At 37.9% G+C, this 26606-nt stretch overlaps 1 protein-coding gene across 1 annotated transcript in view; it reads left to right on the top strand.

Moving 5' to 3' along the window:
• The window catches only part of LOC125112072 (glycerophosphodiester phosphodiesterase domain-containing protein 4-like), a 131435-nt gene that overhangs the window by 34926 nt on the left and 69903 nt on the right, over positions 1 to 26606 (top strand). The gene's annotated exons all lie outside the window — the stretch shown is intronic.

The raw sequence follows: 26606 nt of genomic DNA, 5'->3' as shown, positions 1-26606 counted from the left end.
TCCCATTTGGTAGGCTGCCTTTTTATTTTGTTGATTATTTCCTTTGCTGTACAAATCTTTTTAGTTGATGTAGTCCTACTTGTTTTTCGCTTAGTTTGCTTTTGCTTTTGATGTTAGATCCAAAAAAAAAAATCATCACCAAGACTGATGTCAGTGAACTTACCACCTATGCTTTTTAATTTTTAATTCAAATTGACTTGATTTACAATATTCTGTCAGTTTCTTCTGCACAGCACAGTGGCCCAGTTGTACATACACAAACACATAAATTCTTTTTTCTTTTTCTCATATTATGTTCTATTATATTCTATCACAAGTGATTGAATATAGTTCCCTTTGCTCTACAGCAGGACCTCATAGTTTATCCATTCTAATTGTAATCCCAAACTCCCAGTCTGTAGCATTCCCTCTCTCTCCCCCTTGGCAAACACAAGTCTCTTCTCCATGTCTGTATGTTTCTGTTCTGTAAGTAGGTTCATCTGTCGCCATGTTTTAGATACCACATGTAAGTGAAATCTTATGGTACTTGTCTTTCTCTTTTGACCTAATTCACTTAATATGAGAATCTCTACTTGCATCTCTGTTGCTGGAAATAGCAATAGTTTATTCTTTTTATGGCTGAGTAGTATTCCATTGTGTATATGTACCACATCTTCCTAATCCATTCATCTGTTGATGGACATTTAGGTTGTTCCCATGTCTTGGCTATTGTGAATAGTACTGCAATGAACATAGGGATGTATGTATATTTTGTTGTTGTTGTTGTTGTTGTTGCTATTTCTTGGGCCGCTCCCGTGGCATATGGAGTTCCCAGGCTAGGGGTTGAATCGGAGCTGCAGCCACCAGCCTACGCCAGAGCCACAGCAACGCGGGATCCGAGCCGTGTCTGCAATCTACACCACAGCTCGCAGCAACGCCGGATCGTTAACCCACTGAGCAAGGGCAGGGACCGAACCCGCAACCTCATGGTTCCTAGTCAGATTCGTTAACCACTGCGCCACGACGGGAACTCCTATATGTATATTTTGAATGAAAGTTTTCTCCAAATAAATCCCCAGCAGTGGAATTGCTGGGTCACATGGTAGTTCTATACTTAGTTTTCTGAGGTACCTCCATTCTCTTTTCCTTAGTGTTTGTACTAAGTTACATTCCCACCAGCAGTGTGGGAGGATTCCGTTTTCTCTACGCCTTCTCCAGCATTTGTTATGTGTAGGCTTATTGATGATGGCCATTCTCACAAGTGGGAGGTGGTACCTTAGTTTAGTTTTGATTTGCATTTCTCTAATAATTCATGATGTTGAGCATATTTTCATGTGCTACTGGGCATTTGCATGTCTTCTTTAGAGAAATGTCTATTTAGGTCTTTTGTCCATTTTTCAATTGGGTCGTTGGTTTTTTTGCTCTTGAGTCATGTAAGTTGTTTGTATATTTTAGAGATTAAGCCCTTGTCAGTTGCATCATTTGCAACTATTTCCTCCCATTCTGTAGGTTGTCTTTTTGGGTTTTTTTTTTTTTATCATTTCCTTGGCTGTTCAGAAACTTGTAAGTTTCATTAGGTCCCATTTATTTAATTTTGTTTTTATTTCTATTGCCTTGGGAAACTGACTTAAGAAAACATTTGTATGGTTGATGTCAGAGACTGTTTTATCTGTGTTCTCTTCTAAGAGTTTTACGGTGTCTTGTCTTATATTTGTCTTTAAGCCATTTAGAGTTTAATTTTTTTTACACGGTGTGAGGGTGTGTTCTAGTTTCATTGATTTACATATAGCTGTCCAATTTTCCTGGCACCACTTGCTGAAGGGACTTTTTCCCATTTTATATCCTTGCCTCCATTGTGAAAAATTAATTGACCATAGGTGTCTGGATTTATTTCTGGGCTCTCTTTTCTCTTCCATTGGTCTGTATTGTGTTGTACCAGTACCACAGCCTTGATTATTGTTGCTTTATAATACTCTCTGAAGTCTAAGAGAGTTATGCCTCCTGCTTGGTTTTTTCCCCTCAGGATTGCTTTGGCAATTATGGGTCTTTTATGGTTCTATATGTATTTTTGGATTGTTAGCTCTAGCTCTATGAAAAATGTCATGTGTAATTTGATAGGGATTGCATTGAATCTCTAGATTGCTTTGGGTAATATGGCCATTTTTAAAATATTAATTCTTCCAATCCAGGAGCGTGGAATATCTTTTCATTTCTTTGAATCCTCTTTAACTTCCTTGATTAATGTTTTATAGTTCTTATATATAAGTCTCTAACCTGCTTGGTCAGGTTTATTCCTAGGCATTCAATTTTTAGGGGTGTAATTTTAAAAGATATTTTTTATGTTTCTTTTCTAATATTTCATTTTTAATATACAGAAATGCAACTGATTTCCAGGTGTTAATTTTGTCCTGCTACTTGGCTAAATTTGTTGATCAGGTCGAGTAGTTTTTGTGTAGAATCCTTAAGGTTTTCTATATATAGTATCATGTCATCTGCATACAGTGACAGTTTTACCTCTTCTCTTCCAATTTGGATATCTTTTATTTATTTTGTTTGTCTGATTGCTGTGGGCTAGGACTTCCAATAATATGTTGAATAACAGTGGTGAGAGTGGGCATCCTTGTCTTGTTCCAGACTTTAGTGGGAAGGACATCCCATGTGGCTCACAACATAACTACTCGGCGTTGCTTCTACAGACTTTAGTGGGAAGGCTTTCAAAAGCTTTTCTCTGTGGGGTATTATATTTGCTGTGGGTTTGTCATAAATGGCTTTTATTATGTTAAGGTATAGTCCTTCTATACCCACTTTGGTAAGAGTTTTTATCATGAATGGATGTTGGATTTTGTCAAATGCTTTTTCTGCATCTATTGAGATGATGATGTGGTTTTTTACTTTTGTTAATGTGGTGCATGACATTGATTTGTATATGTTGAACCATCCTTGTGAAATTGGGATAAATCTCACTTAGTGGTGGCATATGATATTTTTGTATGTTGTTGGATTCCACTGGCTAAAATTTTATTGAGAATTTTTACTTCTATATTGATCAAAGATAGTGGCCTATAATTTTCTTTTTTGGTAGTATCTTTATCTCGTTTTGGTATGAGGATGATGGTAGGTTCATAGAACTCTTTGGGAGTGTTACTTCTTCAATCTTTTGGAAAAATTTTAAGTAAGAAGGGTAAAAGTTCCTCTTTGTATGTTTGGTAGAATTTGCCTGTGAAGCCATCTGGTCCTGGACTTTTATTTGTAGGGAGTGTTTTTATTACATACTCAATTTTGTAGAAGCGAAAGTGATCTGTCTGTTCAAATTATCTACTTCTTCTCAATTCAGTTTTTAGTGGGCTGTGTGTCTTTAGAAAGTTGTCATATCTTCTAGATTGTCAAATTTGTTGGCATATAATTGCTCATAGTATTCTTTTATGGTTTTTGATATGTCTGCAGTATCCATTGAGATTTTTCATTTTTGCTTATTTGGATTCTCTCTTTCTTCTTCTTGGTGAGACTGGCCAGAGCTTGGTCAATTTTGTTTGCCCGTTCAAAGAACCAGTTCTTGGTTTATTGACTATTTGTATTTGTGTGTGTGTGTATCTCAATTTTATTGATTTCCTCTCTGATCTTTATGAGTTCCTTCCTTCTGCTGACTTTAGGTTTTGTTTGTTGTCCTATTTCTAATTCTTTTAGGGAAAGGTTTAGGTTGTTGGTTTGAGATTTTTCTTTTGTGAGGAAGGCCTGTATCACTCTGAATTTCCTTCTAAGAACTGTTTTTGAGGCATACCATAGATCTTGAATGGTTGTGTTTTCATTGGCATTTGTCTCAGGTATTTTTTAATTTCCTTTTAGATTTCCTTGTCAAGTCATTGGTTTTTTTAGTAAACATGTTGTTTAGTCTCCATGTAGTTAGTTTTTCTCATTTCTTTTCCTGTGGTTGATTTCTAGTTTCATGCCATTGTGGTCAGAGAAGATGCTTGGAATTATTTCTGTACTCTTAAATTTGTTGAGGTTAGTTTTGTGCCCCAGTATGTGGTCAGTCCTAGAGAATGTTCCATGTGCACGTGAAAAGAATATATATTCTGGGGCTTTTTTATGTAATGTCTGAAAATAACAATTAGGTCTAACTGTTCTGTTGTGTCATTTAGGATCTCTGTTGCCTTACTGATTTTCTGTCTGGTGGATCTGTCATTTGATGTGAGTGGGGTGTTACAGTCACCTGCTATTATTGTATTCCCATCAATTTCTCCTTTTATGTCTGTTAGGTTTTTTTGTATGTATTTGGGTGCTCCTCTGTTAGGGGCATATATTTTGACCCATGTAATAACCTCTTCTTGAATTAATACTTATCATTAAATAGTGTCCTTTCTTATCTTCTTTATGGCCTTTCTTTTGAAGCCTATTATGTCTGATATGCATATTGCAACTCCCGCTTTTCCTATCATTTCCATTGACATGAAGTATCTTTTTCCATCCCCTCACTTTCAATTTATGTGTCCTTTACCTCAAGGTAAGTCTCTTGTAGGAAGCATAACACAGACTCTTGTTTATTATCCAGTCTGCCACTCTATGTCTTTTGTTTGGAGCGTTTGGTCCATTGACATTTAAGGTAATTATTGATAAAAATGTTTTTATTGACATCTTATACCTTATTTCCCAGTTGATTCTATGTTTCTCCTTTGTTCTTTTTTGGTTGGATGATTTCCTTTTATTTTAAGCTCGTGTCCTCTTCTTTTTAGTTTTTGTGAATGTATTGTTTGCTTTTGATTTATGGTTTCCCTTTTTTTAACCCCTTCCTAGATCCGCTTGCTTTAGCCTGATAGTCATATAGGCTCAAACACATTCTAAAAAAAAGTCTAGATTTTTCTTGCTCTCCGTCTCTATATTTTATGATTTTGTTATCCTTTTTTACATCTTTGTGTTTATCCTTTTCTGTTCCCTTTGTTTATCATCACTTTGACAAATTTTTTTTTCTTTTTGATCTGTATACTGGCTTATTTAAGTGATTACTTTCTGATTGTTATTTCCTCCATCTTATATCTTCTTATTTCTTTCCTAGTTAGAGGAGACCTTTCAGTATCTCTTTTAGAATGAGTTTAGTATTGCTAAACTCATTGTATTCTTTTAATTTTTGTTTGTTGGAGAAATTCTCTGTTTCTCCTTCTATTTTAAATGATAATCTTGCTGGGTAGAGTAATCTAGGCTGCAAATTTTTCCCTTTTAGAACTTTGAATATATTTTTCCACTCTCTTCTGGCTTTTAGTGTTTTTATAGAGAAATCAGCTGATAACCTTATGAGGATTCCCTTATAGTTAATTCTTTGTTTTTCTCTTGCTGTCTTTAGAATCCTCTCCTTACTTTTAACTTTTGCCATTTTTATGATAATATGTCTTGGCATGGGTCTGTTTGGGTTCACTTTGTTGGGGGCCTTCTGTGTTTCCTGTATTTTGAAATGTTTCCTTTAAGTTTGGGAGTTTTCAGCTATAAATTCTTCAAATATATTTTCAATCCCCCTTCTTTTTCTTCTCCTTCTGGAATCCTTATGGGTAGCTTGGCCCACTTTATATCATTCCATAGATCTCTTATATTGCTATCATGTTTTTCCATTTGGTTTTCTGTCTACTGTCCTGATTAGGTAATTTCCATTATTCATTCTGCTCTTCAGTGCCTTTAACTTAGCTGGCATATCTGCAAATGAATTTTCTAATTTTTCTCGGCTCCTCCTAATCGTTTCTGGTTCCTTTCTAGAGTAATCTGCTTTATTGTCCAAATCTGCTCTTAATTCCTTCAGTATTTTCATGACCTCCTTTTTGAACTTGGTGTCTGTTAGACTGCAGAGGTCTGTTTCATTGTTTGTTCCTTTAGTGGAATTCTGTTCTTTTAACTGGGCATGGTTCCTGTGCTTCTTCATTTTGCTTATGTTTTTTTTATTCTGTGAGTTTAGGGAAAACAATTATCTACTGTAGTCTTGGAAGGCTGTTTATATACAGGAGCACTTCTGGGTAGCTTATGAGGGCTTCTTTTTTTGAGTGAGGTCCTCTTTTGGTTTCGATGCTTGCTGTCTCTTTCCTCAGTGTGTACATCCTGTTATCCCCTTGATAGGGGGTGTGCCATTGTATAGCCTTCCAGGGAGATGGAGGCAGTAGCCAGTGCCTGGTTCCTGGGTCCTTGACAGTGGCAAGAACCTGAGGGAAGGTGGTGGTATAGGCTGCTTCTGGTTGCAGGGCCCTGGGCAGTGGCAATGACCCTCAGGGAGGTGGATCCAGCACCTAGCACCTTTGGCAGCAGCAACTCTGGGGCGTGTATATTCACAGGGAATGGGTGGTACTCAGTTACAGTCTCATCCTTGGCAGGGACCCCTGAGGTGACTGGGGCTGCAGGTGGTGCTGTTCAAAGGACCCCTAGTGGTGGCAGGCCATGCCCACCTCTGACGTCCAAGATGGCTGAGGAGTTTTGCACCCACTTCCCACAGCTTGTGTGCAAGAGGTGGCCACACCCCCTGAGAGCCTGCACATGTGCAGAGAAAGATGTTCCTATGGCTCCTGCCTCCCCTCCTCTCAACCTTCCCAACAATGGTGTCTTGCTTCTCCTGCAGTCCCAAACCTCCTCCTGCACTCTCTGGGCTGTGGTGTTCCTCTCCCCAGCCCATGGCACACCACTCCCTAGCCCCCTCAGGTTGTCTCCATACAGCCAACTCTAGTCCTCTCCCCAGAATTGACCTCCAGAGCCTGAGTCTCAGCACCCAGCCCCCTCCTAAATGTCTCAGGCTGTGGTGTACCAGGCAGTGGTGTCCCAGGCAGTGGTACCAATGGTCTGTACAGTTCTCCCTCTGTTTTGCCTTCCTCTGTCCCGCTGCTTCCCTTTCTACCTGGGAATTGAGGTTCCTCCTCCATCTTGGTTGTACTCCCTGGCAGTTATGTGCCTCCAATGGCACAGATTGCTTTCCTCTTCCACAGATCCCTCTCAGGAGTGGTGGTCCCACCCTGATTCCTTTTTATTCTCTTCTCTATTTTTTTCTTCTTCCCAGTTATGTGTAGGGTTTCTCACCCTTTCTTGAGGTCTAAGGTCTTTTGTATCCCATGTGAATCATTCTACACAGAGTTTTTTTTAATGTGTTGGTGGAAGAAGGTGAGTGCCACATCTTACTCCTCTGCCATCTTGATCCAGCTCCTTCCACCTATGTTTTCTTCTAGGAATTTTACATCAGATTTAATGTTCAAGTCTTTTATCCATTAGAGTTGATGTTTTTGTATGTGGTGTAAGAGAGTGGTCCAGTTTTATTATGTTTCTAGCTGTTCAGATTTCCCAGAACCATTTATCAAAGATACCGTTCTTTCCTCATTATAAATTTTTGACTTCTGGCTCATTTCCTGTAAATTAATTGATGATATATGTGTGAATTTATTTCTAGGCTCTTTTTTTTCCTTCTAGTTTTACTGAGATATAACTGACATGTAGCTATGTATAAAATTAAGGTATACAGCAATATGATTTGACTTACATACATGATGAAATTATTACCACAGTAAATTTATTGAACATCATTTCATATAGATACACGATTAAGGAAATAGAAAACGTTTTTCCTTCTGATGAGAACTTGGCATTTTCTCTCTTAACAACTTTTATATATAACATACCTGCAGGGACTTCCAGTTTTATTGAGATAATAATTGACATACAGCACTCTATTTTTTTTGTCCAGTTTCACTTTATTATTTTATTTTGTTTTCAGTGAATTTTATTGCATTTATAGTCGTACAATGATCATCACAATCCAGTTTTATAGGATTTCCATCCCACAACCCCAGCGCATGCCCCCCACCCCCTGAACCGTCTCCTTTGGAAACCAGAAGTTTTTCCAAGTCTGTGAGTCAGTATCTGTTCTGCAAAGAAGTTCATTCTGTCCTTTTTTTCAGATTCCACATGCCAGTGAAAGCATTTGATGTTGGTGTCTCATTGTATGACTGACTTCACTTAGCATGATAATTTCTAGGGCCATCCATGTTGCTGCAGATACTGTTATTTCTTTCCTTAGTAACATGGCTGAGTAATATTCCATTGTGTATATGCACCACATCTTCTTGATCCACTCCTCTTTCGATGGACATTTAGGCTGTTTCCTTGTCTTGGCTATGGCAAATAGTGCCGCAGTGAACACTGGAGTACATGTGTCTTTTTGAGTCATGGTTTTCTCTGGATAGATGCCCCAGTGTGGGATTGCTGGATCAAATAGTAGTTCTATTTTTTTGTTTCCTGAGGAATCTCCATACTGTTTTCCACAGTGGTTGCACCAATTTACAATCCCACCAACAGTGTAATAGGCTTCCTTTTTCTCCACACCCTCTCTAGCACTTACTGTTTGTAGACTTTTGGATGATGGCCATTCTGGCCGGTGTCAGGTGGTACCTTGTAATGGTTTTGATTTGCATTTCTCTAATAATGAGTGATGTTGAACGTCTTTTCACGTGTTTATTGGCCATCTGTATGTCTTCTTTGGGGAACTGTCTATTTAGATCTTCTGCCCATTTTTTGACGGGGTTGTTTGTTTTTTTGGTATGGAGCTGCAAAAGGTGTTTATACATTTTGGAGATTAATCCCTTGTCAGTCACTTCATTTGCAAATATTTTCTCCCATTCTGTGGTTTGTCTTTGTGTTTTGTTTAGGGTTTCCTTTGCTGTGAAGAAACTTTTAAGTTTGATTAGGTCCCATTTGTGTATTTTTGTTTTTACTCTCATTACTCTAAGAGGTGGATCTGAGAAGATGTTGCTGTTGTTTTTGTCAGACAGTGTTTGGCCTATGTTTTCCTCCAAGAGTTTGATAGTGTCTGGTCTTCTATCTAGGTCTTTAATCCATTTGGAGTTTATTTTTGTGTATGGTGTTAGGGAGTGTTCAAATTTCATTATTTTCCATGTGGCTGTCCAGTTTTCCCAGCACCACTTATTAAACAGACATACAGCACTCTATAAATTTAAGGTTTACAAAAGAATGATTTGACTTATATACATTGTGAAGTGATTTCCACAATAAATTCAGTGACCATCCATCATTTCCTGTGGACACAAAATTAAAGAAATAGAAGTGTTACTTCTGAGGAGAACTCTTAGAATTTACTCTATTTACAATTTTCATATATAACCTACAGCAGTGTTAATTATATTTATGTTGTATATTACATCCCTAGTACTTATTTTTCTTATAACGTTAAGTTTGTACCTTTTGACTGCCTTCACCAATTCCCCCTCCTCCAGCCTCCACCTCTGGTAACCACAAATCTAGTCTCTTTTCAGTGAGTTTTTGATTGATTGTTTGATTTTGAAGTGTAATTGACCTACAACACTGTTATTCCCTGGTACAAATATAGCGATCTGCTATTTCTATACATTTCAAAATGGTCATCAATATAAATCTAGTTGTTATGTCACCATTTAGAGAGATTGCATTATTATTGAGTTTATTTCCCACACTGTGCATTACATGCCCATGACACATTTATTGTGTAAGTGAAAGTCTGTGCCTCTTAATCACCCATACCTACTTCTCTCCTCCCCTCACCCACTCCCCTATGGCAACATTGATTTGTTTTCTGTATATATGACACTATCTCTGTTTAGTTATGTCTGTCCACTTGTTTTATTTTTTAGTTTCCATGCATAAGTGAAACCATGAAGTATTTGTCTTCCCCTCTCTGACTTATTTCATATAGCATAATACCATCTTTGTCCATCCATGATGTCACAAGTGGCAAAAGTTCATTCTTTTTATGGGTGAATAATATTCCATTTTTATATCTTCTTCACCATTCGTCTGTTGGTAGACACAGGTTGCTCCCATATATTGGCTGTTATAAGTAATGCTGCAATGACTATAGGTATACATGTATGTTTTTGAATTAGTGTTTTTGTTTTCCTCAGGAAAATACTGTGATGGAATTATTGGATTGGATTATAGTCTGTTTTTAATTTTTTGAGTAATATCCATGCTGTTTTCCATCCTGCTTATGACAATTTACATTCCCACCAACACTGTGCAAGTGTTCCTTTTTCTCTACATCCTTGCCAACACTTTCTGTTTGTTGTCCTTTTGATAACAGCCATTCTGACAGGCATGAGGTGATATCTCGTTGTGGTTTTGATTTACATTTCCCTGGTGATTAGTGATATTGAGCATCTTTTCATGTCCCTGTTGGCCATCCGTATGGATTCTTTGGAAAAATGCCTATCAAGTAGTCTTCCCATTTTTTTTTCATGGCTGCACCTGCAGCATGCACAGCAACACTGGATCTGAGCCACATCTGCAACCTATGCTGCAGCTCGCAGCAATGCAGGATCCTTAACACACCGAACAACACCGGTGATTGAACCCACATTCTCACAGACACTGTATTGGGGTCTTAACCCACTGAGCCACAATGGGAACTCCACTCTTCTCAATTTTAATCAGATTATTTTTCCTGTTGAGTCATATTTGTTATTTATACGTTTTAGATATTAAACTCTATGATTTGAAATTCAGCAGTGCACATTTTATTTTCCTGATAGTTTGCTTCACTGTGCAAAAACTTCTGAGTTTGATGGAGTTCTTTTTATGTATTTTTGCTTTTGTTGCCTTTGTTTGAGGAGCTATATAAAAAAATATATTGCTAAGACCAATATCAAAGATCTTACCATGTTTTCCTCCAGTTGTTTTATGATCTCAGGTCTTACATTTAATTCTCTAATATATTGTGAGTTTATTTTTGTGTATGGTGCAAGAAAGTAGTACAGTTTGATTCTTTTGTGTGTAGTTACTACATGCAGAAACATTTATTGTAGAGGCTGTCTTTTCCCCACTGTATATTTTTACCTCATTTGTCATAAATTAATCTCCCATATAAGTGTGTTCATTTCTAGGCTCTCTATCCCATTAATATGATTTGTGTTTCTGTTTTGTGTCAGTACTGTACCATTCTGGTTACTGTAGCTTTGTACTATATTTTGAAATCAGGGAACATAATAACTTGAACTTTGATCTTCTTTCTTAAGTTTGTTTTGCCTACTTGGGATCTTTTGTGTTTCCATACAAATTTTAAAATTATTTGTTGTAATTTTGTGAAAAATGCTATTTATATTTTAATAGGGATTGCATTGAATCTGTAAATTGCCTTGGGTAGTAATGTTATTTTAATAATACTGATTCTTCCAATCCATCAATATGGTATATCTTTCCATCTGTTTGTATTATCTTCATCAGTGTCTTAGGGTTTTCCAAGTACAGATCTTTTACCTCCTTAGTTGAACTTATTCAAGGGTATTTTATTGTTTTTGTTATGGTTATAAATGCTATTATTTTCTTATTTTGTTGTTAGTTTATAGAACTGCAGCACATTTCTGTTTAGTAAATCTTTTACCCCTAAAACTTGAAAAAAATTACTGATGAGTTCTCATAGTTTACTGGTTATATTTAGGATTTTTCTATATATAGTATCTTATATTCTGCTAATGTGAAAGTTTTAGTTTTTCCTCTTCAATTTAGATTCCTTTCTTATCTGATGACCATGAATAGAATATCCAGTGCTATGGAATAAAAATGGTAATAATAGGCACCGATAAGAATGGCCATCATCAAAAAGTCTATGAACAATAAATGCTGGAGGGGGTTTGAAAAAGGGCCTATACTGTTCATGGTAATGTAAATTGATGCAAACACTATGAAAAACAGTATGGTGATTCCTATAAAAACTAAATATATAACTACCATGTGATCCAGCAGTGCCACTGCTGGGCATCTTCCAAAACTGTGTTTAATAAAAGTAGCTAGGGTGGACATCCTTGTCTTATTCCTGTCTTTGCAGAAATTCTTTCAGTTTTTTCACCATTGAGAATGATGTTAGCAGTGAGTTTGTCATATTCAGCCTTTTTATATTGAGGTAGGTTCCCCCTATGCCTACTTTGTGGAGAGTTTTTATCCCAGATGGGTGTTGAGCTTTGGCAAAAGTTTTTACTGCATCTACTGAGGTGGCCACATGGTTTTTATTCTTCAGTTTCTTAATGTGGTGTATCACATTGGTTGATTTGCATATGTTAAAGAATCCTTGCATCCCTGGGATAAATCCCACTTGATCACAATGTATGATCTTTTTGCTGTATTGTTGAGTTCATTTTGCTAAGGAATTTTGCATCATATTCATCAGTGATACTGTGCTGTAATTTTTTTTCTTTTGTGATATCTTTGGGTTTTTATCAGGATGATGTTGGACTCATAGAATGATTTTGGAAATGTTCCTTCCTCTGTAATTTTTTTAATAGTTTGAGATGGGAGGGTGTTAATCTTTAAATGTTTCATAGAATTCAACTGTGAAGCCGTTGGTACTGAACTTTTGTTTGTTGGGAGTTTTTTAAATTACTGCTGATTCAAGTTCATTGCCAGTAATTGATGTGTTCATATTTTCTGTTTCTTCCTAATTCAGATTTGGGAGTTTGTATATTTCTCATAATTTTTGGATTTCTTCAAGGTTGTTGATTTTATCGGCATATAATTGTATGTAGTAGTAATCTCTTGTGACTCTGTGTTTCTTTTTTTCCTCCTTTTTTCCTTTTCTATTTCTGTGGTGTCATTTGTAACTTCTTTTTCATTTCTCACTTTGTGATTTGGGCCCTCTCTCTTTTTCTTGATGAGCATGGCTAAAGTTTTATCAATTTTGTTTGAATTTTCAAAGAACTAGGTCTTAGTTTCATTGATTTTTTTTCTACTGGTTTTCTAGTCTCTGTTTCATTTATTCCCATTATGATCTTTATGAATTCTTTCCTTCTGCTAACTTTGGATTTTTTGGTTCTTCTTTTTCTAGTCTTTTAAGCATATAGTTAAGTTCCTAAGGTAGGCTTTTATCATTATAAACTTTCCTCTTAGAACTGCTATTGCTGCACCTCATAGGTTCTGGAGCAATATTTTTTCATTTTCATTTGTATTTTATTTCATATTTTTTAAACTGACCTATTCATTTTTATTAGCATATTTTCAGCTTCCGTGTGTTTGTGGTTTTTGCAGTGTTTTTTCTTTTTTACTTGTAGTTGATTTCTAGTCTCCTATCATTGTGGTCATAAAAGAGGCTTAATATGATTTTAGTATTAAATTTAGTGAGACTTATTTAATGGCCCGTCATGCAATCTCTCTTGGGGAAACTTAAAAGTTTCTTCACAGCAAAGGAAACCCTAAACAAAACACAAAGACAAACCACAGAATGGGAGAAAATATTTGCAAATGAAGTGACTGACAAGGGATTAATCTCCAAAATGTATAAACACCTTTTGCAGCTCCATACCAAAAAAACAAACAACCCCGTCAAAAAATGGGCAGAAGATCTAAATAGACAGTTCCCCAAAGAAGACATACAGATGGCCAATAAACACGTGAAAAGACGTTCAACATCACTCATTATTAGAGAAATGCAAATCAAAACCATTACGAGGTACCACCTGACACCGGCCAGAATGGCCATCATCCAAAAGTCTACAAACAGTAAGTGCTAGAGAGGGTGTGGAGAAAAAGGAAGCCTATTACACTGTTGGTGGGATTGTAAATTGGTGCAACCACTGTGGAAAACAGTATGGAGATTCCTCAGGAAACAAAAAAATAGAACTACTATTTGATCCAGCAATCCCACACTGGGGCATCTATCCAGAGAAAACCATGACTCAAAAAGACACATGTACTCCAGTGTTCACTGCGGCACTATTTGCCATAGCCAAGACAAGGAAACAGCCTAAATGTCCATCGAAAGAGGAGTGGATCAAGAAGATGTGGTGCATATACACAATGGAATATTACTCAGCCATGTTACTAAGGAAAGAAATAACAGTATCTGCAGCAACATGGATGGCCCTAGAAATTATCATGCTAAGTGAAGTCAGTCATACAATGAGACACCAACATCAAATGCTTTCACTGGCATGTGGAATCTGAAAAAAAGGACAGAATGAACTTCTTTGCAGAACAGATACTGACTCACAGACTTTGAAAAACTTCTGGTTTCCAAAGGAGACGGTTCAGGGGGTGGGGGGCATGCGCTGGGGTTGTGGGATGGAAATCCTATAAAACTGGATTGTGATGATCATTGTACGACTATAAATGCAATAAAATTCACTGAGTAATAAAAATAATTATTGATAAGTATTGCTGTTTTGTTCATTGTTTGGGGTTTATTTTTTTAGTTATTTTTACTTTAGTCACTTGTGACTTGACTATCTTTTTTGTTGTTTGGATCCCTTTCTCTTTTGTGTGTGTGTCTCTTGGGGATTTTTGATACTGTTACCATGAGATTTATATGTAACAGTCTCTCTATATATACACATGGATATATGAATGCATATACATGTACATATATATATTTATATACACACACGTGATTAAGTTGGTGAATGAACGCATTTTAACAACTCTGCATTTTTAGTCTCCTCATCACATTTAATATTTTTTACATCAGAATTTATATCTGTTCTGTGTATCCCTAGCCACTTATTGTGAATATAGATGACTTAATACTTTTGTCTTTTTTAATCTTCCTACTAGCTTTATAAATGATTTACTAAATTTGATCTACTAAATTTACTGTATATTTTTCTTTACCAATGAGATTTTTCCTGTTGTAATTTCATTTTTCTAGTTGTAGCCTTTTCTTCTCCACTTTGAGAAGTCCCTTTAGCATTTCTTATAAAGCTGGTTTCATGGTGCTGAACTCTTTCAACTCATGCTTATTGATGAAACATTTGATCTCTCCTACAAATCTGAATGAAAGCCTTGCCAAGTATTCTTGGTAGTGGGTTTTCCCCTTTCATTACTTTCAGTATATCATGCTAGTCCTTTTTGTTCTGCAGAGCTTCTGCCGACAGTTTATCTGATAGCCTAATGGGAGTTCTCTTGTAAGTAACTAGTTGCCTTTCCAATGTTGCTTTTAAGAGTCTCTCTTTATCATTAATTTTTATCAATTTAATTACAATATGTTTTTGCATGGACCTCCTTGAGTTCATCTTGTTTGAAACTCTGTCCTTCCTGGTCCTGGATGCCTGTTTCCTTTCCCAGGTTAGGGAAATTTTCAGCTATTTTGTCTTCAAATATATTTTCTTCTCCTTCTGTGATGCCTGTAATGGGAATGTTAGTATTCTTGATGTTTCCTAGAGGTCTCTTAAACTACCCTCATTTTTTTTTATTCAACGTGAATGATTTCTGCTACTCTGTCTTCAAGTTGCTGATCTGTTCCTCTCTATCATCTAGTCTACTTTTGATTTCTAGAAGTAGCAGGCTCCTGTTCCATTTGGTTGCCTGACACTAAATGTGTGTAGAGGATACCTACTGCTGGTGGGTAGGGTTAAACTATGGTGTAGCTGGCTAATTGGCTAAGGGAATCCTAGTCCTGATGCCTTCTTTCTGGTGTGTGGCCAGGGCACAGTGTAGCTGGCTACAGAGCCTCTGGGGTTCCTAGGTCTAGTGCTCACCCACTGATGGCTAGCTTCAGACCTGGGCATCTACAAGCCAGTAACTGCCTGATGTTGTGTGAGGAAGTAGCCCGGGGGTGTCCTAGAATTAGTTTTGGCCAGCTAATGGGCTGGGCCAGCTCCTAACACACCTGGCAGCTGGATCCAGGGTCCTGAGTCTGGTGTCAGAATGATGGTGAAAAGGACCAGGACTCAGTGTATTCTGGGGTTTGCTGACCTGCTGGTGAGTGTTCTGGGTCTTGGCACTGCTGGCTGAGGGGCTGGTGTCTCTAGCCAGGCCTGGAGAGTCCCAGGACTGATGCAGACTGGCTCTTGGGTGGGGATAGGTCATGGCACTAAGAAGTTAGAGGAAGAGTTCCAAAATGTTTCTTGCCAACATTTTGGCAACATTTATATCAGTGTTGTCATGGTAGTGTGAATTCCCGAAAATGACTGATGCTAATGTCCAAAGTGTGTCCCATTTGTCTCCTGCCTCTCTGGGAGGCTCTCCAAGATCATCAAGTAGATCTGACCTAGGCTCCTTTCAAAGTATTCCTTCTGCCTTGGGTCTCAGAGCTTGTGACATTTCATATGTACCCTTTAAGAGTAAAACCCCTATTTCCCTATTTCCCAGTCCTCTGGCTCTCCCAAAAGTAATCCCCACTGGCCTTCAAAGCCAAATGTTCTGGGAGCTCACATTCACAGTTCAGGAACTTTGGGATGGGGAGCCTGACATGGGGCTTGAACCCTTTTTCCTTGGAAAGAACCTCTGCGGTTGTAATCATCCTTCAGTTTGCGGGGACCTAGCCTGAGAAATGAGTCTTGACTAGACAGTGACTCCACCCCTTCAACCCACCTCATTGTGGCTCTTTATATCTTAAGTTATGTAATATCTTTTCAGCTAGTCTTCAGGCAGCTCTCATTGATCGTTACTCTAAACAGTTGCAATTTTGATGTGCCTGTGGGAGGAGATGAGCTCAGGGTCTTCCTACTCTCCCTTCTTATCCACTCCTCTCCTATTTCTGAATTCTTTATTGCGTTCCATTTATCTGTGTGTCTGTTTTTTTATGCCAATACCCTAATCTTTTGATAACTGTAACTTTGTAATAGAGGTTCAAATCAGGGAAATGGTGTTTCTAGATTTATTCTTTTTTCCCAAGGTTGCTTTGGCTATTCATGAACTCCTGCGGTTCTGTTCAAATTTTAGGATGCCATTGGAAATTTGATAGGGAGTGCATTGAATTTGTAGATGGCTTTGGGGATCTTGGAAAGTTTGATCTTCCAATGAATACGGATAGCTTTCTATTATTTGTGTCTTTAATTTCTTTCATCACTGTCTTATAGCTTTCATTGTATAGGTCTTTCATATCTTGGATTGACTTTATTCTTTTTTTTTTTTTTCCTCTCCAGCCACCCTTGTTGAACACATACAGAAGTTCCTAGGCCAGGGATCAAATCCAAGCTGGAGCTATAAACTACACCACAGCTGTGGCAATGCTGGATCCTTAGCCCACTGCTCCAGGCCAGGGATCAAACCAGAACCTCCACAGTGACAAGGCAGATCATTAACTAACTGTGCCACAACAGGAACTCCTGACTTTATTCCTTTTTATGTAACTGTGAATGGGATTGTCTTAATTTCTGATAGCTCGGTATTAGTGTACAGAAATACAACAGATTTTTGTATGTTGATTTTGTATCCTGCAAATTTACTGAATTCATTTATTAGTTTTAACATTTTTTTTAGTGGAGTCTTTTAAGTTTTCTGTGTGTAATGTCATGTCATCTGCAAATAGCAACAGTTTTTCTTCTTCCTTTCCAATTCTAATTCTGTTTATTTCTTTTCTTTTTCCTGATTGCTCTGGCTAGGCTTTCCAATACTATGTTGAATAAAAGTGGTGAAGGTGGGCATCCTTGTGTTGTTCCTGATCTTAGAGGTGAAGTAATCAGCTTTTCATCATTGGGTAAGATGTTAGTTATGAGCTTTTCATATGTGGCCTTTATTATGTTGAGGTAAACCCTGTTTATACCCAGTTTATTGAGAGTTTTTGTCATGAATGGATGTTGAATTTTGTCAAATGATCTTTTTGCATCTGTTGAGATGATTATATGATTTTTTTAAATGTTGTTATAGTTGATTTTTAAAATTTTTGTTACAGTTGATTTATAATGTTCTGTCAATTTCTGCTGTACAGCAAAATAACCCAGTAATACATAAATATGCATTCTTTTTCTCATAATATTTTTCATCGTGTTCCATCACAAATGATTAGATATAGTTAGTTGTACAGCAGGACCTCATTGCTTATTCATTCCAAATGCAATAGTTGCATCTAATAACCCCAAACTCCCAGTCCATCCCACTCCCTCCCCTTCCCCCTTGGCAACCACAAGTCTGTTCTCTGTCTGCATGAGTTCATTTCTGTTTTGTAGATAGGTTCATTTGTGCCATATTTTAGATTCCACATATAAGTGATACCATATGGTACTTTCCTTTCTCTTTCTGACTTACTTCACCTAGTATGAGAATCTATAGTTCCATCCATGTTGCTGAAAATGGCATTATTTTGTTCTTTTTATGGCTGAGTAGTAGTCTTTTGTGTATACATACCACATATTCTTAATCCATTCATCTGTTCATGGACATTTAGGTTGTTTTCCATGTCTTGGCTATTGCGAATAGTGCTAAAATGAACATAGGGATACATGTATCTTTTGGAATTACAGTTTTGTCTGGATATGTGCCCAGGAGTGGGATTGCTGGGTCATATGGTAGTTCTATATTTAGTTTTCTGAGGTACCTCCCTACTGTTCTCCATAGTGGTTGTACCAATTTACATTCCGACCAACAGTGCAGGAGGGTTCCCTTTATCCATACCCTCTCCATCACTTATTTGTAGACTTATTAATGATAGTCATTCTGACCACTGTGAGGTGGTACATAATTGAAGTTTTGATTTGCATTTCTCTAATAATAAGTGGTCCTGAGCATTTTTTTTTTGTACCTACTGGCCATCTGTATGTCTTCTTTGGAGAAATGTCCATGTAGATCTTCTTCCCATTTTTAAATTGAGGGTATTTTTTTCTTTGCTCTTAAGTTGTATGAGTTGTTTGTATATTTTGAATATTAAGCCCTTGTCAGTCGAATCATTTGCAACTATTTTCTCCCATTCTATAGATTGTCTTTTGGGTTTTTTTTTTATGGTTTCCTTTGCTGTGCAAAAACTTGTAACTTTGATTAGATTAGGTCTAATTGGTTTATTTTTGGTTTTATTTCTATTGCCTTGGGAAACTGACCTAAGAAAACATTTGTACAGTTGATGTCAGAGAATGTTTTGCCTATGTTCTCTTCTAGGAGTTTTATGGATTATATGAGTTTATCTTTAATTATATTAATGTGATGTTTGACGATTTTTTAATTTGTATGTGCCGAACCATTCTTGTGTCACAGGGATGAATTCAACTCAATCATGGTGTGGCTTTTTTAATGTGCTTTTTAGTCTGGTTTGCTGGTAATATTTCAGTGAATTTTTTCATCTGTATTTATCAGAAATATTAGCCCATAGTTTTCATTTAGTATTCTTATGTGGCTTTGATATCAGAATAATGCAGGCTTCATAAAATGAGTTTAGGACTGCTGTTTCCTCTTTTGTTTTTTGGAAGAGTTTGAGAAGATTTATGGTTAATTTTTCTTTAAATATTGGAAAAATTTACCAATGAAGTAATCTGATCTTGGTTTTTGATTGCTGACTCAATCTGCTCAAAAGTATTGGTATGTTCATATTTTTTCATGATTCAGTGTTCATTGGTTGTTATGTTTCTAGAATTTTATCCCATTTCTTCTAGGTTATCCAGTTTGTTGTCATTTAATAATTTGTAGTAGTATCTTAGGGTGCTTTGTACTTTTGTGGTGTCCCTTGTAATATCTCCGCTTTCACTTATAATTTTATTTTGGGGGGTCTTCTCAGGTTTTCATTTTGTTTCTTTGGTTTTTTATTGTTGGTTAGTCTTGCTAAAGATTTGTCATTTTGTCTATCTTTTCAAAAACCAGCTTTTAAATTTGTTACTTTTTACCATTGTTTTCCTATTCTCTATTTTACTTATTTACCAAATAAATTGACCCTTAAATGGAGAGAAAGTACTGAGGAGGGACCTTGCTGCACAGCCAGAAGTGCATCCTATTAATATTCCTCCTAGTTTGCTCCCAGAAGAACATTTAAGCACTTACAAGGATGATTATTATTGGGAAAGAAGAAATACATTTGTGGGATTACTGGACACTGACTCTGAACTGAAACAAATAACTGGAAATGTAAAACACCAGTGTGGTTCCATAGTAAGAATTGGTGCTTTTGGATGATAGGTAATCAATGGAATTTTGGCTCAGGCCCATCTCTACAGTGGGCCTAGTTCATCCCCAGACCTATCCTGTGGTTATTTCTCTAGTTCTGGAAGTATAGTTCAATAAATATACTCAAAATCAGACAGAATCACCAGAGCAATACTCCATCATCAAATAGAAGTTATAAATATGAGTGAGTTCCCACTTGTCCGAAGGCATCCAGTAAGTTTCAGGGTCAATTGTCATTGGTCTAAAACAATAATGACTTTTAACTCTTAGTTTTTGGTCAGAAATGAGGAATGCTTGCCTGGGTACTCTAGTTAAGATCTCCACAAGGCTGAAATCAAGGTACCGACTGGCCTGAACTTTTACCTGGGGCTCTTAGTGTGAGTACACTTCCAGGTTCATTCAAATTGTTGGCAGAATCCAGTTCCTACAATCTAGAAGAAATGGACAAGTTTCTATAATCATATATCCCACCAAAACTGAATCAAGAAGAAATAGGTAATATGAGCAGACCAAACACTGGAAGTGAAATAGGATTCGTAATTTAAAAAAAACAAAAACAAAAAACTCAACAGCAAAAAAGCCAACCACCCAATGGAAAAATAGGCAAAAGACCTGAATAGACATTTCTCCAAGGAAGATATACAGATGGATAACAAGCACATGAAAAAATGCTCAGCATCCCTGATTATTAGAGAAATGCAAATCAAAACTACCACGAGATACCACATCACAACAGTCAGAATGGCTATTATTAATAAGTCCATAAACAACAAATGCTGGAGGGGGTGTGGAGAAAAGGGAACCCTCCTGCACTGTTGGTGGGAATGTAAACTGGTACAACACTATGGAGAACAGTATGGAGGTACCTTAGAAATCTATGCACAGAACTACCATATGGCCCAGCAATCCCACTCTTGGGCATATATCCAGACAAAACGTTCCTTAAAAAAGACACATGTGCCCACATGTTCATTGCAGAACCATTCGCAATAGCCAAGACATGGAAACAACCCAAATGTCCATCAGCAGATGATTGGATTAGGAAGATGTGGTATATACACAATGGAATACTACTCAGCCATCAAAAAGAACAAAATAATGCCATTTGTAGCAAGATGGATAGAACTAGAAACTCTCATTCTGAGTGAAGTAAGTCAGAAAGAGAAAGACAAATACTGTATGATATCACTTATATATGGAATCTAATATATGGCCAAAATGAACCTTTCCACAGAAAAGAAAATCATGAACTTGGAGAATAGACTTGTGGTTGCCTAGGGGTAGGGGGTGGAAGTGGGATGGATGGGGAGCTTGGGGTTAATAGATGAAGACTATTGCCTTTGGAATGGATTAGCAATGAGACCCTACTGTTATCACTGGGAACTATATCTAGTCACTTATGATGGAGCATGATACTGTGAGAAAAAAGAATGTAAACATGTATGTGTAACTGCATCACCATTCTGTACAGTAGAAAAAATAATGTATTGGGGAAATAACAATTGATTACAATTAAGACTACTTGATAAAAAAATAAATAACAAAGCTTAAAAATATAAATAAATCAGGAGTTCCCGTCGTGGCGCAGTGGTTAACGAATCCGACTAGGAACCATGAGGTTGCGGGTTCGGTCCCTGCCCTTGCTCAGTGGGTTAACGTGAGCTGCGATGTAGGTTGCAGACGTGGCTCGGATCCCGCGTTGCTGTGGCTCTGGCATAGGCCGGTGGCTACAGCTCCGATTCAACCCCTAGCCTGGGAACCTCCATATGCCACGTGAGCGGCCCAAGAAATAGCAACAACAACACAAAAGACAAAAGACAAAATATATATATATATATATAAATAAATCAACTATAGTGGAATAAATAAAAATCTTTTTAAAAATCTTAAAAATCAATAAAATTTCCTAATGGGAAAAATAAAGTAAAATCAAAACTCCATACAATCAAAAGTCCAGAACCAGATGGCTTCACATGTGGATTCTCCTAAACATACAAAGAAGAACTTATATTGACCCTTCTCAACCTCTTCCAAAAGATGGAAAAGGATAGAACCCCCCAAGTGACATTTTATGAAGCCAGCATCACCCTGTTACCAAAACCAAGCCAAAGACACCACCAAAAAAGAAAATTACAGGGTATTATCCTTGATGAAGGTAGATGCAAGAATTCTCAACAAAATATTAGAAAGCTGAGTCCAGTAACATATACCAGGACCAAGGGGACTTTATCACAAGTTCACAAGGAAGGTTTAATAACATATACAATTCAATCAATGTGATGTACCACATCAATAAAAGAAAAGACAAAAACTGCGTGATTATATCAATTGATGCATAAAAAGCATTTGAAAAAATTCATCCTCTATTCATGATTAAAAAAATCACACCAAAGTGGGTAGATAGGGAATATATGTCAACATAATAAATGTTATTTATGACAAACCCACCGCTGGTATGATACTTCATGGTGAACAGCTTAAAGACTTCTCACTAAAATCTGGAGCAAGACAAGGATTCCCACTTTAAGCTCTTCTATTCAAAATAGTATTGGAAGTCCCAGTCATAGCAATCAGACAAGAAAAAGAGATAAAGTGTATCTGAATGGGAAGGGAAGAGATAAAATTGTCAGTATATGCATGTGACATGATACTACATAAAAAATCCTGAAGACTCCACACGAAAAAACTACTAAAACTGATAAACAAATTCATCAAGTTACCAGGGAATGTAAATTGATACAACCACTGCGGAAAACAGTATGGAGTTCCTCAGAACACTAAATGTAGATCTACCACATCATCCAGCAATCCCACTCTTGGGAATATATATGCAGACAAAACTATAATTCAGAAAGACACATGCACCTCTGTGTTCTTATCTGCACTATTCACAACAGCCAAGACAGGGAAACAACGTAAATGTCCATCAGCAGATGAATGGATAAAGATGTGGTATAGGAGAAGAAAAAAATGATGGTTGACGAGTAGGATATGAGGCTCACCTACTCTGACAAATACATTGAAAATCCATCCATATGTAGAACTGTTCACACAAAAAATTTGATGAATGCTGACAAAAGACCCCAGGATTACAGTAGAGCAAGGAAAACTTCATGAAACTGAGTAGGAAAAAAAAAAGAAAAAGAGAGAGATGGATAAATGAAGTGGGTCGGGACCTGTGCCCCTAGGAGGGAGCTAGAAAAAGGAAAAATGCCCACACCCTGGGAAGTTCCCCACACCATTGAGGAGACCAGCCAGAACAGAGGAGGAACTTTGGAGTATTGGAGAAAAACGCAGCAATCTGTGTAAAGCCATTGAAATGGAAATGGTCCTCTACAAATGGTCAGTCTCACTGCTCTGCACTTCCCAACCTAGGCTGACAAGACTAGGGGCCAGGAACTGAAATTCCAGCATTTGAGATCAGACTCGGAGAGAGAGCTGGGGCTGGCTACCTGGGAAAAAACAAGGATTGGTGACACACAGACATCCTGAAGGGACTAGTCTAGAGTGTCCACATTTGAGGCTGTAAGCTGAGGAAATCTGGTTGGGCTTGGAGGCTAGGCACCATTTTTAGGGGGTGCTGGAGGGAAGGAGTGAGAGCCACCACTATAGCCTTACCCCCTATGAGCGCTTTCAGGCTGCAAGACACCAACTGGTCCAGCAGCAGGATCTACACTCCAGGCTACTTACCAGTGGGGAGCAGCCCACTGCCCTTAAGGCTATAGAGAAAGTGGATCCCATGGATGGAACCCTTGGAGCAGGCAGAGGAAACTCAGGAGTAATACAGGCCCTGAAACCCCAGCCATCAGCTGGGTGGGGGAACACTGAAGTGATTGCTGAAACAATACAAATGATCCTGGGATTCAGAAGGGTCCTCCTTGGTGGGAGGAAAGCTGTGATTTGTCAAGGGGGTGGGAGGTGAATTTAGAAATAGCACAGACTGTGGGAGTCCTCATAGGGCCTTCTGGGTGGGCAGAGAGCCTCAATTTACTTAGGAGATGGAGAAAATTGTTTCTGAAACAGCATGAATGATGCTAGGAGTTGGAAGGGGGCTCCAGGGTGGGCAAAAAGCTGTAATTTATCTAGGGGGTTGAAGGTGAATTTGGAAACAGCATAGATGGTGTGGGAATCTGCACAGGACTTCTTGGGCAGGTGGAGAGCCTCGATTTTCCTAGGTGGCAGAGAAAGTTATCTCTGAAACAGCATGAATGATCCTAGTGATCCTTGAGAATAGCACAAGCTCTGTGATCCCAGCCAAAATCAAGTAGGGGACCACAGAAGCAGTGTACATTGCATGGATAGCTGAAGGAGCTGAGAGGGGCCCACTGGAGCACGTTTCACTTTGCAGCAGCTACAGGGAGCATTCTGCCATTGGCCTAGTAGGGGGAGGGACCACTGGAATGGTGTAGGACCTACAGCAAAAGAGAGCTTTTTAGCAACAGATAGGGAGCAGCCCCCACCTTTGGGGCTAAAGAGAAGTCTCTCTAAACTAGCCAAAGGCAGTGCCTACAGAAAGGAACCTGCCCTTGCAGCTGCAGAGAGCAGCCCTTAGAGCCTTCACGACAGGGAGGAACTGCAGGAGAAATTGCTAACATTGTCAACTGCTGAAAATTGTCCTGAGAGCTACCTAGAACCAAGAAGATTTGCAGGATCCAGTGCTGCCTCCACCACAAAAACAGTCCCACGGACCATGAACCACTGCCAACTCACAGACTGCAATCCAAGCAGCCACTGGGCTCCAGGGGAGGTCGTGTAATACCACAGCTCTCAATATGAGCTCTGGGTACACATGAGCTGCTACCACCCCTGAGAATTCCAAGACTAGGCACCAGCTGCTGCATCTCCATACCTGCTGTCAGGGGGACAATAAACAGAGTTAGACATTATGAGATGACAAATAACTATCAGACAAAGAAACAAGACAAAAAAACACACAAAAACGAGTAAATGAAGGAGAGAGAGATAATCTACATGAAAAAGAATTCAGTGTGATGATAGTAAAGATGATCCAAGATCTTGGGGAAAAAAATGGAGGCACAGACACAGCAATATTTAACAACGATCTAGAAGACCTAAAGAACAAGCAAACTAAGATTGATAGCACAGTATCTAAAGTGATATATACACTACAAGGAATCAACAGCAGAATGGAGGCTGAAGAATGAATAAGTATATGGAAGACAGAGTGGTGGAAATTACTACCACAGAAAAAATTAAAAAGAATGAAAAGAACTGAGGAGAGTCTACACAATCTCTGGGACAACATTAAACGTACCAACATCCGGAGTTCCCGTTGTGGTGCAGTGGTTAACAAATCCGACTGGGAACCATGAGGTTGCGGGTTCGGTCCCTGCCCTTGCTCAGTGGGTTAATGATCTGGCGCCGTGAGCTGTGGTGTAGGTTACAGACGCGGCTCGGATCCTGCGTTGCTGTGGCTCTGGCATAGGCCGGCGGCTACAGCTCCAATTCGACCCCTAGCCTGGGGACCTCCATATGCCGGGGGAGGAAGAAATGCCAAAAACAAACAAAAAAAAGTGCCAACATCCATATCATAGGAGCTCCAGAAGGAAAACAGAAATGGCCAGAGATAATATTTGAAGAGATTATAGCTGAAAACTTTCCTAATATGGGAAAAGAAACATTCACTCAAGTTAAGGAAGCACAAAGAATCCCACCCAGGATAAACCCAAGGAGAAACACAGCAAGATACTAATCAAACTAACAAAAATTAAATACAAAGAAAAAATATTAAAAGCCACAAGGAAAAAGCAACAAATAACATACAAGGGAACCCCCATAATTATAACAGCTGATCTTTCAGCAGAAATTCTGCAAGCCAGAAGGGAGTGGCAAAATATACCTAAAGTGTTGAAGAGGAGAAATCTAGAACCACGAATGCTGTACCCAGCAAGGCTCTCATTCAGATTTGATGGAGAGATCAAAAGCTCTTCAGACAAGCAAAAGCTAAGAGAATTCAGCACCTCCAAACCAGCTCTACAACAACTACAAAGGAACTTCTCTAACCAGAAAAGAGAAATCCACAATTAGAAACAAAAATTCAAATGAGAGAACTCACTGGTAAAAATAATGTAAAGGCAGGAAATCACCCATTGACAAATATGATATCAAAACTAGCAAGTGTGAGAAGTGGAGAAGACAAATGCAGAGCATTGGAAATGCATCTGAAAATAAGAGAACCACAATCCAAAACAATTTTGTACACATATAATTGGTCATATCAAAATCTAATGGGAACCATAAACCAAAGAACTATAATGGACACACACATAAGAAAAAGCAATACAAGCACAACACTAAAGATAGTGAGCAAATCATAAGGGAAGACAAAAAAAAGAGGAAGAGAAGAAATAAGATCCAAAGTAACAATCCAGAACAATTAACAAAATGGCAAGAAACACATCATCATCCACAATTACACTGAATGTAAATGGATTAAATACTCCAACCAAAAGACACAGTATGGCTGAATGGATATTAAAGAGTGATTTACTCTTCTGTACACCTGAAACTAAGCCAACTATATTTCAATAAAATTAAAAAAATTAAAGTCAGCTGACTAATAACCTTAATTACATCTTCAGGGTTCCTCTTACCATCTAAAAGGACATCTTCGCTAGTGACAATAGAGGACAAAGTTGGTCATGGGGACCAGAATTCTGCACATATATATATATATGCACACATATATATATATGACATATTTATGATACATATGGATATATATATATGAATTTTTCTCTTCTCCCATTGAAAATAAGATGCATTAAGAGTAGTTAACCATAGGAGTTCCCATCGTGGCTCAGTGGTTAACGAAT

This window comes from Phacochoerus africanus, chromosome 11 (assembly GCF_016906955.1).
Source record: "Phacochoerus africanus isolate WHEZ1 chromosome 11, ROS_Pafr_v1, whole genome shotgun sequence".
In the NCBI taxonomy this organism is placed as follows: Eukaryota; Metazoa; Chordata; class Mammalia; order Artiodactyla; family Suidae; genus Phacochoerus; species Phacochoerus africanus.
Note: the sequence above shows the minus strand (reverse complement) of the source record. Positions and strands in the feature narration are given on the sequence as shown.